Source organism: Brachionichthys hirsutus, chromosome 20 (assembly GCF_040956055.1).
Source record: "Brachionichthys hirsutus isolate HB-005 chromosome 20, CSIRO-AGI_Bhir_v1, whole genome shotgun sequence".
Lineage (NCBI taxonomy): Eukaryota > Metazoa > Chordata > Actinopteri > Lophiiformes > Brachionichthyidae > Brachionichthys > Brachionichthys hirsutus.
Window position 1 is genome coordinate 4,184,654 of NC_090916.1, and position 14,861 is coordinate 4,199,514.

Consider the following 14,861-nt stretch of genomic DNA (forward strand, 5'->3'; position numbering starts at 1 on the left):
CTGATATATCATCAAAGGGTTTAAACAAGGTCACGTGATTAAAAATGCTTTTTGCAACGGGTTGTGTCCTGTTTTATGTGTTCTGTTTTGTGTGTGCTCTTTTCGAGCCCACCATGGAACACATGGTCGGGCGAAGTCTTCCGCCGGGAGCTTGCGCGCATTGGTCACCGGAGCTCAACCGCCATGGCGAGCGTTTTACGTCACACCCCGAGAGCGCGGATATGTGTGTGAGTGTGTGCGTGCGTGCGCGCGCGTGTCTGATCTCAGGACATGGAGGGTGAGAAGATGAGATCGCAAAGGTGGAAGAAGTTAAGCAAATAGAAAGGAAGGCAGACAGAGACGACGCTCCGCGCAGGATTCATTTACGCAAAGTATTTCCGCGTGGACTTGCGTGGACTTGCGTGGACTTGTCCCGAGCGGCGCGTGGACCGAGTTCGAGGTGAGAACAAGCAAAAAAAAAAAAAAAAAAAAAAGGAAAAGGAACCGGGATGGCGGCCTCCCGCGTCCTGCGCGCCGGCGGTGCGGGAGTCACGCGCCATTGAAGGGGGGGGGTGATATTTGTGCGTGCGCTTTGTCTATGCGACGCGCACGCCCGGGTCGGTCGCTGTGAGCGCCCTGGCGTGGCTTCTCGGCCTCCATTAGCCACAGTGTGTGTTTACGTTCGAGGCCCCACCGGCGGCGGCGGCGACGACGCGCAACAGTTGGAGCTCCGCGGCGGACGCCGGGGTCGCGCCGCGACCGTCGCACCGACGGTAAGAGGCGAGGCAGGAGTTTCAACCTACCAACTTTTTATTTTTTTTATTTTGGGACCGGTGCGCAGCGGAGCGGCGTTCACTGGCCGGACGGAAGGCGCTTTTATTGTTCAATAACTTAATATTCTTGAGCCGCGCGTCTCGTTTTAGGAGCAGAAGCGAAATAACGGATCAAAGCCGGGTTTTTAGTGTAAACATGTCGATCAACTCATCTCAGACTCTAGTTTAACACCTTTAAGCTCCAGCATCTGTGTGTGTGTGTGTGTGTGTGTGTGTGTGTGTGTGTGTGTGTGTGTGTGTGCGTGCGTGCGTGCGCGACCAGGCAGTAAAACAGGTTTCTGATCCCGTCCGTCGACGGATCGAATACATTTTTTGGGCTTTTGAATGTAAAAATGTTCGAGTTGTTTGTTCCATTCATTCTTAAATCCAAGCCTGCGCGAACATTCGAACCATTTTCACCGACAGTCGTCTCGAAGTGGGTTCGCAGCCCCGCTGCGCCAAGTCAAAGTCCGCTTCTCTGAGACTGCGAGGATGAATTACACAGTAAAATAAAATAAACAAGAACCTCACACCTCTTGCGCCGCTTCCGGAAACAACCCTCGTTTACTTTGAAGGGGCTTCCTAAATATTTCATTTACTCTGTTTGTTTACCGTCTTTCGTTAGATGCTGCTTTCTGTTGTGAAAACATTTGCTCCGGCTGTTGGTTCTTATTTTAAATGCTTAATGGACTCAAAAAACAAGTTTTATGAGTCACGCGGATCATTTAGAAATGTCAAGCATGGCGTCCGGATATTTATTTCTGTGCGCATTAATTTTGGATGAAGATGATTCTTCTCTTCCCGTTTCTTCGTTGGTGTTCATGAAGGCAGCGCCTGCATCCCAGATGAGGTCGAGTCTCCGGACGGCAGAGGATGCTGCTCCGGCTGTCGCTTGAAATTAAATATCTTAATGAAGTAGAAACTGGTGATCGTGTCTTTAAACGTTTTAGGATTACGAGCCTTTTCATCTGAATAAGTACCGCCGGAACGAATCGCGTGATGGGACTGGAACAAGTATAACCTCCAGACTCGCCTGACTCTCACCCGGATATTACGACGTTCATTTTTTCAGCTTTTCATGATGACAATTTGAACGTTTATTTCTAGTTTACTGCCAAACCGAAAGTTCTTTTGGTCAAACGGTCTGATTTAGTGATAAACCGTTGTTGACATGCGTCTTGTTTACGCGCTTCCATGCATCTTTATGTTCTCCTTCCTTTCTTTAATCTGTCGTAGCTTCGTTTGCTTTAGCGCTCGCGTTCAGATCGCTAGCCCCGACGTTGCATGCTGGATCTCTGACCTTCCTCCCTGTGCTGTAATAATTATTAATAATTCTCTGTCAGGTATCAAACCAAGTGGGATGACCTCAGTCGCCGATGATGCCTTCCACGGACTCTGAACCCGCGTTCATGGAGGATCCCCAGACGTTAGAAGGCGAGGAGGGGAGCTTGAGTAATGGCCTCTCTCCAGTCCCCCCCCCTGCCGGCCCTTCTTCGACTCCTACGATACCGAATTCCACCGGTGAGACCGCGATTGAGACGAGAGCCGCCTCCATCGCGAGTAACGACCGCGGCTCGGCTGTCGCTTCCCCCGCTGAAGCTAGCCCAGCTAAACCGGCTGTGACCCCCCCGGCGACCTCGCGTGCAGCACCAGACTCCCCAGCAGGCGCGGCGGGGGGGAGTCCGGTCAGCGTGTCGGAGTTATCGCCGTCGTGTCCCGAGTTCTCATCGACCACGTTCGGCTGCGCGGACCCAGAAACCGACCTTCCGTCCGTGCTGACCTTCGACGGCGTCAGCGTCTCGCTGGAGAACAGCAAAGTGTGGAAGCAGTTCCACGGCTGCGGGACGGAGATGATCCTCACCAAGCATGGGCGCCGCATGTTTCCGTACTGCCGCTACCGCGTGGCTGGCCTCGATCCGGACCGGAGGTACAGCCTGGTTCTGTCCATCACGCCGTCGAACCGCTGCAGGTACCGCCGGAGCACGACCAATTGGGAGGTCAGCGGGCCGGCGGAGAAGCACACCCAGGGCGTGATCCGAGCCTTCAGCCACCATCTCTCGCCCTCCCTCGGCTCCGAGTGGATGAGCTCCTTGGTGTCGTTTTATAAGCTCAAGCTGACCAACAATTACCACGACCAGGACGGCCATATCCCCCTGTACTCCATGCATCGCTACATGCCGAGGCTACACGTGATACCCGTGCCGGACGCCGGCGAGCTGCCGCCCGGGGAACAGGAAAGAGTCACCTTTACCTTCCCGCAAACCGAGTTCATCGCCGTGACGGCGTATCAGAACTCCCGGATCACGAAGCTGAAAATCAGTCACAATCCTTTCGCCAAAGGTTTCAGGGAGGACGGCAACAACTCGCGTTTGAACAGGGTCGCCGCGGCGCCGGCGCCCGCGACGAAGACGGACACGGAGCCTTCGCCTGTGAAACCCGATGACATGAACGAGCAGGCTCTGGATCTCAGGCAAGTTTTATACGTCTTTATTATTTACATTTAAGACTCTCTCGGCCCCTTTTTTAAGGCATATCCGTGAAGTCTGATGGAATCCGTTCGGGGGGGGGGGGCGGTGTATCAGAGACACGTTTTAGTGTAATTAATGTCAGAACGCTGCTGCCCATGATCCCAGTGGAATTACCATGTCTATGAAATATTAGTAACAGTAATAATGAAATCAAGTCGATTACGTGACAGAGCCGTTGTGCTGAGTCGCACTAGATTGTGCAGGTTTATTTGGTTTTGCAAGACTGCGATAATTTGATGATGATAATAATAATAAACTTGTATGCCGGCCGCCTTTTTATAAAAAAAATGTAGCTGAAAGTGATTCATGACAGAATTTACATGCTACAGAAAGCGCCGCGTTTTTTTTCACGTAACCTGATCGCTATAGTTAAATGCTAACGGGGAGAGATTTGAATTGAAAGTTCTATTAACAAATGTCAGTGAGATGTCGGCTGACAGAAGCTGATTTGGCTTCCCATTGTGGAAAAGCTCAGATAAATCGCCACTTTATCCTTTTCGCATTAGATTTGCTTGACATCTGGAAACAACAGCCCTTATTTCTGCCCCGTAGCACAAAGAATCACGCCGCCTCTGCCCCGCTCTCAGCTGAGCATGAATCCAGAATCGTCCTGAAGCCCATAATGTCTTCCGCCGGTGGTCGGGATGAGCCGTATGTCCCCTGCATTAGAGGAATGCACGCTCTTGGGGAGCTCGTTCTTGTCGAAAATCCTCCACGTGCGGAGCCAAAGGAAGAAGAGACCCAGCCCGTCAGCGACGTGCAGGAAGCGCGGCCGGACCTCGGAGAGGCACCCGAAGAAATGCCCACAACTCCCGCTTCCACCGCATCCACCCCGCGATCCTCACCTGTCTGCCGCAGGAAGAGGAAGAGGCTCAGCAAGCGTTGGGCAAATTCGCGGGGGAGAGAATGGAAAGCTGCAAATGCCTCCCCGACTGCGGTCCACAGACCGCCGTCACCTGACGCTGTGTTGGATGATGTGGAGGGCCAGCTGTTTGTGTCATTCAGCTCTAAGGTAAGACATGAATAATTACTGCTAAGAGACATAGTGGGGGGGGGGGGTTTCACTCGAGCTGCATTCCGGTTCGGGGTGCTCGGTAGTTCAAAGATATTTGAAGTCTCAAAGCTTTGCATTTCTTCTGTGAGACAGGAAGTTCTTGACATTCACGTCAGGGACAAGCCAGACAGGAAGACGCCAGCCGCGTCTCCACAACGGGCGCAGGCGAATCAGAAAGGTAAGCAATATATAAACGCCTCTTTCGCTTGATCCCTGTAGCGAATGCTTTCGTGCAGCAGCGAATTGTTGAATGCCATGAAAGACGGGCTGCATGAATGAATTTGCTTCCGCCTGCTCGGATGTTATGCACTCGAGCCTCTGAGAAACATGGTGGTGTTTCAGAGGAGCTGATTCCAGAGACGGAGGAGGAGAGGACGGCCCGTCTGGAGGCCGTCCTGCTGCGGCACCTCCGAGTTCTCAAACACAGACAGGTCATCCATCCCTCGCTGCAGCAGGGTGAGCGGCCGCTAACGCTCGCCAACGTCCCATTGGTCGAGTCGCTTTGACAGAATAACGTGACACCTTTTTTTTTTTTTTTTGCCTGATTTCTAGTGGGGTTGAAGTTGAGCTCTTTAGACCTGGCCCAATCCATCGACCTGCAGTATCTGGGGGTTCTTTTGCCACTTCCGCCCCCAGAAGGCAACGCCACGCCTCCCAGGGGTACGTTTGATTCGTTTGAGGATGCTTTCTTAGCCTGTGGCAATCATCTGGCCCAGTTTAGACACGGGAATGTTTGTGTTTTGACATCAAAGAAGGATGCATGTTTTACTTGTTTAAACAGGTGACGGGGAGGGGCATGTAAACAGACACCCCCCCCCTTATAAAACCTGCCATGGCTGTCAGTGCTGTTATATTTCCATCATGCCTGGTTCGTTCAAGACATTAATTGTGCAGTTTCAGTGAAATATGTTTTTCTCTAAATAAAAGAAAAATGATAAAGGTGCTGTATTTTTATCCTCCTGACAAACGGATGATGGAGGATATAAATATCTGGACGTCCTTCCATTATAATATTTGTCTAGAGCCTGTCCTGCAAACTACTCACAACAGTTTGTATAGCAATCAGGATAAATAGTTTGGCCCTTTCAACATTTTATATTTAACTTTTTGCTGTTTCCATGGAAACACTATTTTTTTGGGGGGGGGGGGGGGGGCTGGACATCATCTTATTTATATCCAAAACACGATTCGCATCTCCAGGCTCGCCAACATAACGGCGAACGGCGAACATGTCCTCCTCAGATTTCATTAATGAGGACTTAACGCAAGTCTCTCTCTCTCTCTCTCTCTCTCTCTCTCTGTCTGTCTGTCTGTCTGTCTGTCTTGCGACAATGTTGTAAAAGTATGGCTGATTCTTAAGCCAGACATCGGGCGAATGTGCAGTTTTTAGAACACCTCTTTAAAAAAAAAAAAAAAAAAATTCTGTATCTCTGATGGGTATAAATAAAGCGCAGAGCGTCCGTCTGTGTGAAGCAGGAAGCCCTCTGAATACGAGTCCTTCATTCAGCTGAAGACTAATGAATGCTTTCTTCCCAGGCGAGGGTTTGCCGTTTGTCTCCCGGACAGGAAAGACAAGTGACATTACAAAAATAAAGGGATGGAAGAACAAGTTTGTTGGAAGTAAAGAAACCTCTCCCTCCAGCAGTGATGGTAAGGCTTGGTCGTTTCCTTGTAGCTGCAGTCGTCTCTTTATCATTCAGAAGGATTGATGCCGTTTAATTACTGATATATTGATACTGACTGAATGTGCGCGTGTCTGATCCATTCCTCCTGAGAGATGAACTAAAGTCTCTTTATTGTTTCTGTCCCGCAGGATCAGAAAAGAACCTCTCTGCTTTCTGCAGCAACATGTTGGACGAGTATTTGGAAAGCGAAGGCCAGTACATCAGCGAGCGCGCCGCTGCCTTCTCCGCCGACCCCGAGAACCCCGTGGCCTATCAGCTGCCTCTAAAGGGCTCCAGCTACGTAAAGACGCTGGACAGCGTGCTGAAGCAAAACGCCGCTTTCAAAGTCCCAGTGGGCAACAACAGGCCTTGTCCCCTTTCCCACAAACCCCCCTCCTACTCGGCTCTGACGTCACCAGCTCCTCCTCCAGCCAAGCCTGTGAGCCCTGTTCAGGCGGGAGCTCCTTCCGTACCGCAGACTGCATCTCCGCATACGAAGGCTGAAGCGCTGCAGAAGGAAAATGCCGCCACTGGGTCCGACAGCACCGGCTCCGTTCCACAGAGGTGAGGACATGTTTGGAATTTGTCTTGCTTTTTAAGGGTTTTGGATCCTTTTCTCAGCATAAAATCACATTTTTTTCCCCCAGTTTCCAATGCACATTTAGTTCTTTCTATACCAACGAATCATATTTCTGTTATTGATTTTCCTGCTGATCTCTCCTCGATTAATTGTTTGGTAAAACGTCTATTGTTGTGATGGTTTCAAGACATTTTTGTATTTGCTTTTCTTGTCCAATCACGAGTCATAAGTTAAAGATTTTTCAGTTGACTTGCAACTTTACAGGAGATTGCATACAAGTCGCATTGAGCATTAAGCCATTCAATGTGAACATGGTTAAGAAACGTAACATATGTGACACAGAATTTACGATCACTTTAATAAGTAAGTTCTTGAATGTGATTTCTTCCTTTAGGCTTTGAAAAGCGTCACATTCCTTTCATGATGACACTGAATAATGAAGGCAAAAACGTGTTTGTCCCCTTCCTCTTCAGGGTATCGAGACCATCAGAGGTGGTCTCTGGGCAGAGCCAAGGGACCACAAACGGGTCAACGGGCTTCACTGATTCCCAATTAAAATTGTTAGAGATGGAGACTGGAGCCCAGAACCAGGGTCTGAACAGAACACAGCTGACACCGGAGCGGCTCGAGGTGGCCCTGTCTGCCCTTCTGCCCAAAGAGGTATGAGGACTACTACACCCGTGTAGTGGAGAACTACACGGGTGTAGTTCAAAAGGGTTTAGCACAAAAAACAAGATATTTTCATACTACTATTCAAAAGCAGCACTCCTTTCATAATGTAAAATGTAAATTTATAATCAATATGTCTTGATCACATTTGTTTCAATTGTTGAACTTTATTCTAATGACTCTCCTTTCCTTTGACTCAGATGCTGCCCGGCCAGTCCTTGAAGGCAGCGCAGCATCCCAGTTGTAAAGCTGAGCAGCCTGAATGCGGGGAGCGTTTCTGCCGACTCGGCTGTGTGTGTTCCAGCCTGCAGAATCTGAACACGGATCCCCTCCACTGCCGCCGGTCTGAATGCATGTTTGGCTGCTCCTGCTTCAAACGCAGGCTCACGAAGCAGCTGACGGCGGGGGAGGAGGAACAAAGGACCCGACCTGTTTACTGTAAGATCAAGCTGTTTGATCTTTGTGTTCTGGCTGCTGTATTTCTACTCTTTGTCGCTATTACTCTTCCTGTTCTTTAATTTTCAGTTTTAGTGAAATGCTTTTTTTCTTCTATCCCCAGCTTTGGCGAATATGGATCCTGCTGTCCAGCCTTGCTCTGGGTCACACATTCATAAACTGTGGAACTGCAACGTCGACGATGAAGATCCTGAGCCGCTCTTTGCCCCCAAAAGGGCTCTTATGTGTTCCGCCCCTGCCAAGATTGTAAGACGCAGAACTACATCCCCGCCACCGGTAAAAACAGTCCCCCTCGCCCTTGATGAATGTAAGAGAGCCATCTCCAGCCGTTTCATCTTTAAGTCTAAAAACTGTGCCTTTTCATTGCAGATTCGAGAAGAAGATAAGGATCCAGTGTATAAATACTTTGAGAGCAAGATGACGTGCGCTCGCGTGAGAGAGTTCAACAGCGAACCGCCTCCTGAAGTCACCTTGGAGCTCCCAGTAAACTCTTCCAACACGGCAACGACGCAGCAACAGCGGGACAAGATGACGACTGACAGCCATCCGAGAAGGTCACCAGCAGGTCAGGAATCAAAATGGATGCATCATTCGTTTGTTAAATCGATGACGCTGACGCTCGCTGTTTATGCCCTCTCGCAGACAAATCAACTCGGGGGACCACATCCAGCCCGAGAGTCCGAATTGAGATACAGTCCGCATGTCAGTGGAAGAAGGACCAGAGAGAGGTCCTGGAAACATTATGTCGACGCTTGAAGCAGAATAGGATCCCTCGGCGTTTCTATATCGGACCTTATTGCGTCAACCTGGTGGCCAAGATCTTCATGAAGAAGCCCAGTGGCTCCCTCATCACCTACAGGGTAGGTCTCTGGGAATAAAGAGTCTGTGTGGTTCCAGGGATCTCTGTGCTGTGAAGCGTAAAAGGATAAATGCAGTAACGGATGTAGTATTTCCAGAATTGCCCAGGTGGCTCTGTGTTTTGGCTAGTGTGCCCATCCTACCCTCATGAACGTCATCTTGGGAATGCTACAAAGGAATTTCTTCAAATTGGGGGGAAAAAAACAAAAAAACGTTCAATAGAAATTTCTACTTCTCTACTCCACGTTTAAGATACACATCAGTGAAACATCAAAATCCAGCGATAAAAAGGGATCCGATGACGGAGGCGAGGCGGACTTGAACGTGGAAGAGGAAGATGGCCAAATTCAGGATCCGAAATTAATGCTGGGAGTCACACCCTTCTTGAGTGGGATCTTGCCTTCAGGCAGATTGAGAGCCGTGACCAAACCTGCTGGATGCCCAGAAGCACATGGACTCATACAGGTAAGCATTTATGGAATGACACACACACATACACACAACAAGTTAACTAAAGTGACTAATATCTGTGGATTTCTGCCTCTGCAGGTAAATGAAAAATCCTACAACCACGCCAGACTGTTGCTGGGCAGCATGGGCTCGCTGCATCCAGCCAACCGCCTGGCAGCATACGTCACCGGCCGACTGTCGGTGTCTGACGGCGTACGCCTCAAAGCCAGCCAGAAGCCAGGCCCCGCTAACAAAATCCAAGCTCCTGGCACTCTGCGCATAAAAGCTAACGGGACGGTCGTCCCTCGAGCCGTAGCGGCGAGGAAAACCGATGAGCTGAAGACACCGGCACGCCCAGCAGGTAAAAGGGTCTCCCTGAACAGCGGCGTTTATTTTACTGCAGAAGAGTGAAGTAATCATTAACATAGTGAAACTAGGACTGCCGGTTTTGGCAGGTTAATCCTCATTTAATGTTCTTCTACCTTCGTGTTCATTTCTCTTTAAACCTGGAAGGTGTAATCGGGCTAACCTTAGGTTAGACTTTTAGATTTTCCTTTTTGCCAGAGTTTAACGACAACGTTTAAACGATTGCGTAACAATCAAAGCGGTACAGCAACTTGTGATCGTTGGCTTTTGTCTCACCGCTGCTTTGCATTTTTTTTTTTTGTTCATTCAGTTAAAGCATCCCGGCCGGACTCTTTGAAGAATGCGTGCATCACCCCGCCGCAGCAGTCACAAAGGCCCCCAGCGGTCAACGCCATCTACCCGTTGAGCTCGGGTCAAGGGAAAATAGTCGGCCCCTTCCAGACGTCCTCCACTACCTCAAACGTCTCGCTCACAGTATCGCCATCACTGAAAACCCCCAGCTTCTTAGAAAAGAGTAGCACCTATTCATTCCGGATCTGTCCTCCAGCGATCAAAGGCCCCACAGGCCAGAATCTGCCAGGAGTCGCCCTGCCCGGAGGCTTCACCCTCATTCACCTCCCCAACAACGGAGATGATGGAGCAGCACGACAGCCAGGGAACACTCAGCCCGCGGCTGATGTAGACAAAGGCCCGCCGCCAGAACATGGTTTGCCTAAGGTTGACCACTTGGCGGCTAATTCAGTTGCAAATTGCAACGGTTTGGACGCGTTTACGAGAGAAGAGGACCCGCTGAGCGGCGGTTTAGCCGAGGCGGGGTCCTCCCCTGCTCTCGTGTGCAACGAGAAAGCGGATGAGGACAACAAAGCCGACATCAGGAAAGTGGACTCAAGCCCGGATAGCACCTCGGTGGATTTAAGTTCTGATTCATCAGAGGATGTGGAAGAGGTAAGTCCGGTAAGGAAGTGGAATCAAAGCTGATCATTATAGGTAATAATTCAAAAAATGCAGAAATATTTGTTTTCGTTGGTATTTGTTAAAAAAATAAAAATCTGTATGCATCCCAAAATATGTTATTACATATTCATATCGTTGTCTTTAGAACAACTTTGTGGATGTTGAGAATGTAGAAGAAGAAGAGCAAGGATTGGCCATTGTTGGAATGAGAGAAGATCTGAACGCTTCCAAGGAATCACGGTAAGGATGGTGAACGTGTGTAACTCGAACGCCTGCAACTTCCCTGCTGCTGAATGAAAGGCTTTACAAGAAAGACCCTCAAAGCTCCGTTGTTTTGCAGCTGCAGATGTTGCAGTGATGATTTTGGATTGACGAGCGCACCTTGCGAGGTACGACTTTCTTTGAACCGTTTCTCACGTGAATGAGTCGTTATGTTGATGATGCCAAAGTTGAGCTTGTATCGTCCCCGTTCAGTAGATTTGATGTTTGTTGGTTCTGTTTGACTCGAGTTTGAGTTTATTTTAAGCGGGGACAATGCATAGATTATAGATTATAGGCGACTGCTCATTCCCAGTTGTTTTTCCACTCTAGGATCGGCGTGGAAATGGCCACTGTCCGAGTGAGATCAAAAGGAGGCAGCACTGCCACACACACAGCATTCTGGAAAAGAAAAGAAGATCTGAGCAGCGCCTCCTTTACGACAAACTCCAGATTGTCCTACAGAGTGACCCCAAAATCCCCAGGCTCGGCCTCCTCTTGCTGGTCAGTTCTTCGTCCTGCTCAGCTAGGATAAACCACATGAGCTGTATTGTAGCTCTTTTTAAAGCAAATGTATCTTATTCCTTTTACCACACCTTAAGAAGCCAGTTGCTGAGACTAGGCCGTAATGAGTGTGTGGCCTGACTGGGTTTGAATATTTATTCAGAGCCACACCCTCCTAACCTGTTTGAGGAACAGGTTGAGATTGTTTTAGTCTCAAAAGTTCATTTTCGCTTTACAGACATTTTTAAATTGTGCATGTATAGATGCTGGTTTGTTTAGGAGTTTAAGATACTTCTACTTCAGAAGTTTGGTATTTTTTTTACACAAAAAAGCTGACGGATGTGTTTTGTTTTGTTTTTTGTCAGAAGGTTCCATGAAGACCTTATTTTGCAAAAATTAGTATTCTGATGATTACTTCATGGTTCAGGCTTTAAAGGGTTAATCAGATATAATAACATAATGGATCGCCCTCGTTATTGTCAATATAGACTGCTTAGGTCAAACTGCTCTTTGCTGCTCACTCGACTTCGACGAGATTTTATTCCGAGTCGTGCCTTTCTGGTCTTTATTCTGTTTTGCTCTGATTGCAGGCCCAGAAGGAAATCAATAATCTGGTTGAGACCTCCAAATTTCTGGAAGAGCAGCAGAAGAGGCTGACGCACATACAGTCTGTTTATGTGGAGAAGCTTTCCCTTTTGACTGGTGTGTATTTGCTCATTTTGTAGCCCTCTCACTTCTTGCTAATTTGTGTATTATTTAGATTTGTAGAATACAATTGAAGCTTGATGCGTCTCTTCTGCTTGTTCCGGCAGTATCTTAAATCTTTCACTGATGAATAATAAGCCATTTCCAGCTCTTGTTGATGTTAACCTTTAAAGCCGTATCTGTAATTTGCGTTTTTGAAATCCCATCTTTTCAGGAAAATCTGTCGAGATGATCAAAGTCAAGCTGAAGGAGACCTACGAGAGGCAGAAGAGGAGAGAGAAGACGAGGAAGTGGGTGCCGTTCTATTCCAAGCTGCTCCAGTCTAGAGCTGCTCTGCTGGCGGACACTTCACACCTGCCTAATACATGCACAACGATAGGCCAGACCCCCATACCGCAGGCACAGTCTTGGCCCTTAGCAGTGTCCTCCCTGGCCCAGTTTAAGGCCACTGCACCCTCACCACAGACGGAGAATGAATCGGGTGGACCTGGACCCCCAGCCCAGGAAAGTCTGTCCAAGTCCCAGATGGGAAACTGGCCTCTGGCCCCCTCGGTCACAGTAAAATCTGAGCGTACCACACCCCAGGACGGAAACTCACCATTCATGACGCAGCCCAATGCCCCTCCCGTTCAGCCTCAACTGACGTGGACTCTTCCTCTGATTCGGTCCAAGAATGGCAGAATCATACTTCCCTCTTCCATCAAACCAAGTAAGTTCAGACATGCTGCTCTTGCTGTGATTTAACCCAGGGGTCATATTCGTCCTATTTATGCGTCGCCTCATTCTCTTACAGAATTTCCCTCTGTTGCAGCAGGTGGGGGCTACTATACGCTAATGGTTGTGAATCCGAAGCAGAACGGTGAGAAAAGGGAAGCTGATGTGGACCGAGGGAAGAACCTTGTTAATCCCGACGGCCCCGCAGAAAGCAGTCCTGTTTTGGGCGAGGACAAACCTGGAAACATTCCCAAACTCTGGGCCAATTCATTCCAGGCGGAAAAGCCCCCCCTAGTTGGGATTGTCCAACTTAACAAATCAATGTCTGCTCCTTCCTCAGCTCTGGACTGCACAGGGAACACCCAGAAGGGCACAGGGGTGGGTCTAAAGAAAACTGCATCCCTGGGGTCTAAAAATAGGTCTGTGGTTCCTCCTTCTGTTGGGCCGAAGCTTGATGGGATCCTCGCTGTGGTCCCCTGCAGAGGCAGGCCCCGGAAACACCCCAAGAAGAGTAAGACTGAAAAACCTGCTGTCATACAATACTCCGGGAAAAGTGTTGGTGGCAGCGAAACATCTGTGCTGGTTGAAGGGAACCGAAGTCAAAGGGTTTCCTTGGAGGTGCCAGTCAAACGAAGAGGAAGGCCCCCAAGGAAAAAGCAAGCCGAGAGTCCCAATCAGTCTAAATACGACGAGGACGTATCTTTCCGATTGCCGACCCGTCTTAAAAGCACCAAACCCTGTCCAAATCTCTTGCCGACTCCCGCGGCTGGAGACGTGAAGGCGTCTCGGCCTTTAACCCGGGCTTCCTTAGGAAAGGACTTTCCCAGTGAGAAGAAACGCTCCTGGATAAATGTAGAAAAAGAACTGGAGCCCGAACTCGATACTGATTAGGCCTCGCAGCTTCCCGTCGCTTCCACAAGCCTCGTCCGTCACATGACTTTCATCTTTAAACTGATGCGCCTCTTTTTTTTGTTTTGTTTATGCTAACACAAAACTCTAAAGCGGAACAGTTGATTTTCATTAATAGAATATGAGAGAAATCCTTTATCGACCTACTGAATACATGAACGAAATGAAAAACTACTCCCCCATTCAATGTGAAGTTTTCTGATGCAGGTTTTTTTTTTTCACGTTTACTTCATAAATTCTGTTTTTGCTATGAAACTGGAGCTGGCAGTATGCTAAGCCTTACAGTGATGACATGTTTATTGTAAATAGGATCAGAAAATACACTTCCATTAACTTATGTCTTTTTTTTTTTTACAAGGGAACTTCTGATGCTTTCTTTCCTGTGAAATTCGTGTTTTACTAACTCATAGAAATCTTTTCTGTAGTAGCCCTTTTGTTTTTCATTGAAACCACCCATGATATCAGCTGATAATATAATGGTGATGATGATGAGCTGCACACTGGGGAGAGAGTTCTCTACTATGCATATAAAGATGATGTATCACAAGCAATCAAGCAGGATGAAAGCTGTTAGCTGCTGAGTGAAATGAAATTACCTCTGGAAATACGAGTTGTTTTTTCCCCAATTTCAAATTGATTTATGGAAACACTGGTTATACTGTTCAGTTGAAAATGTGACAATTCATCCAGTCTTTAAAATAGATAAATAAAAACCATTAACTTCACGTGGCACCTTTCATTCATCAAACTATAGCACCAGATCATAACTAAGTTATCTCAAGGGACTTTACATGTGTAGCAGGTAAAGCTAGAACCAAAGTTGTCTTGATCGGTTGAGTTGAGAAAGAGGGAGAGAGACAAGGACGGGTAGGAGGAGTCAAACAGGCAGTGTCCTCACTAGTGCCTGTTGTGGATACTGTCATGCGTCATTTCATTGCATATGGAAATGAGAGTGAATTACTACCTGCCTGCGAGGTAGAAAATCACTTTGAAATTAAGTGGTGTGCTGATAAAGAGTCAGCAGTACTCACGCACTCCTTACCCTGCAGTTCTCTGGGTTCTGGCATGGGATGGTTTATGTGGAAAGACACTGAATGAAACCTTAAGGGCACCTTTAATCTTTCTGCTTCATTATTACATGTGAGAGCTTCAAGTATTTCTCAGTTCTCCTCTGCACTCTTTAAATGCTAACTTCAGCATGAGGTTACACATGGTTTCAATGAGGAGTATGCAGAGACATATTTGTGCATGTAGGTTTTTGTTGTCATGACTGCATGAGGTCGACTAAAATTGTGCAGACAGCATTCTGGCACAGAAAACATTACTTATATCAGCACTTCCTCATCCTCATGTGTGTTGTGCTGTAGATGTTGCAGTAGTAGGGACATTCTCTAGGCCAGT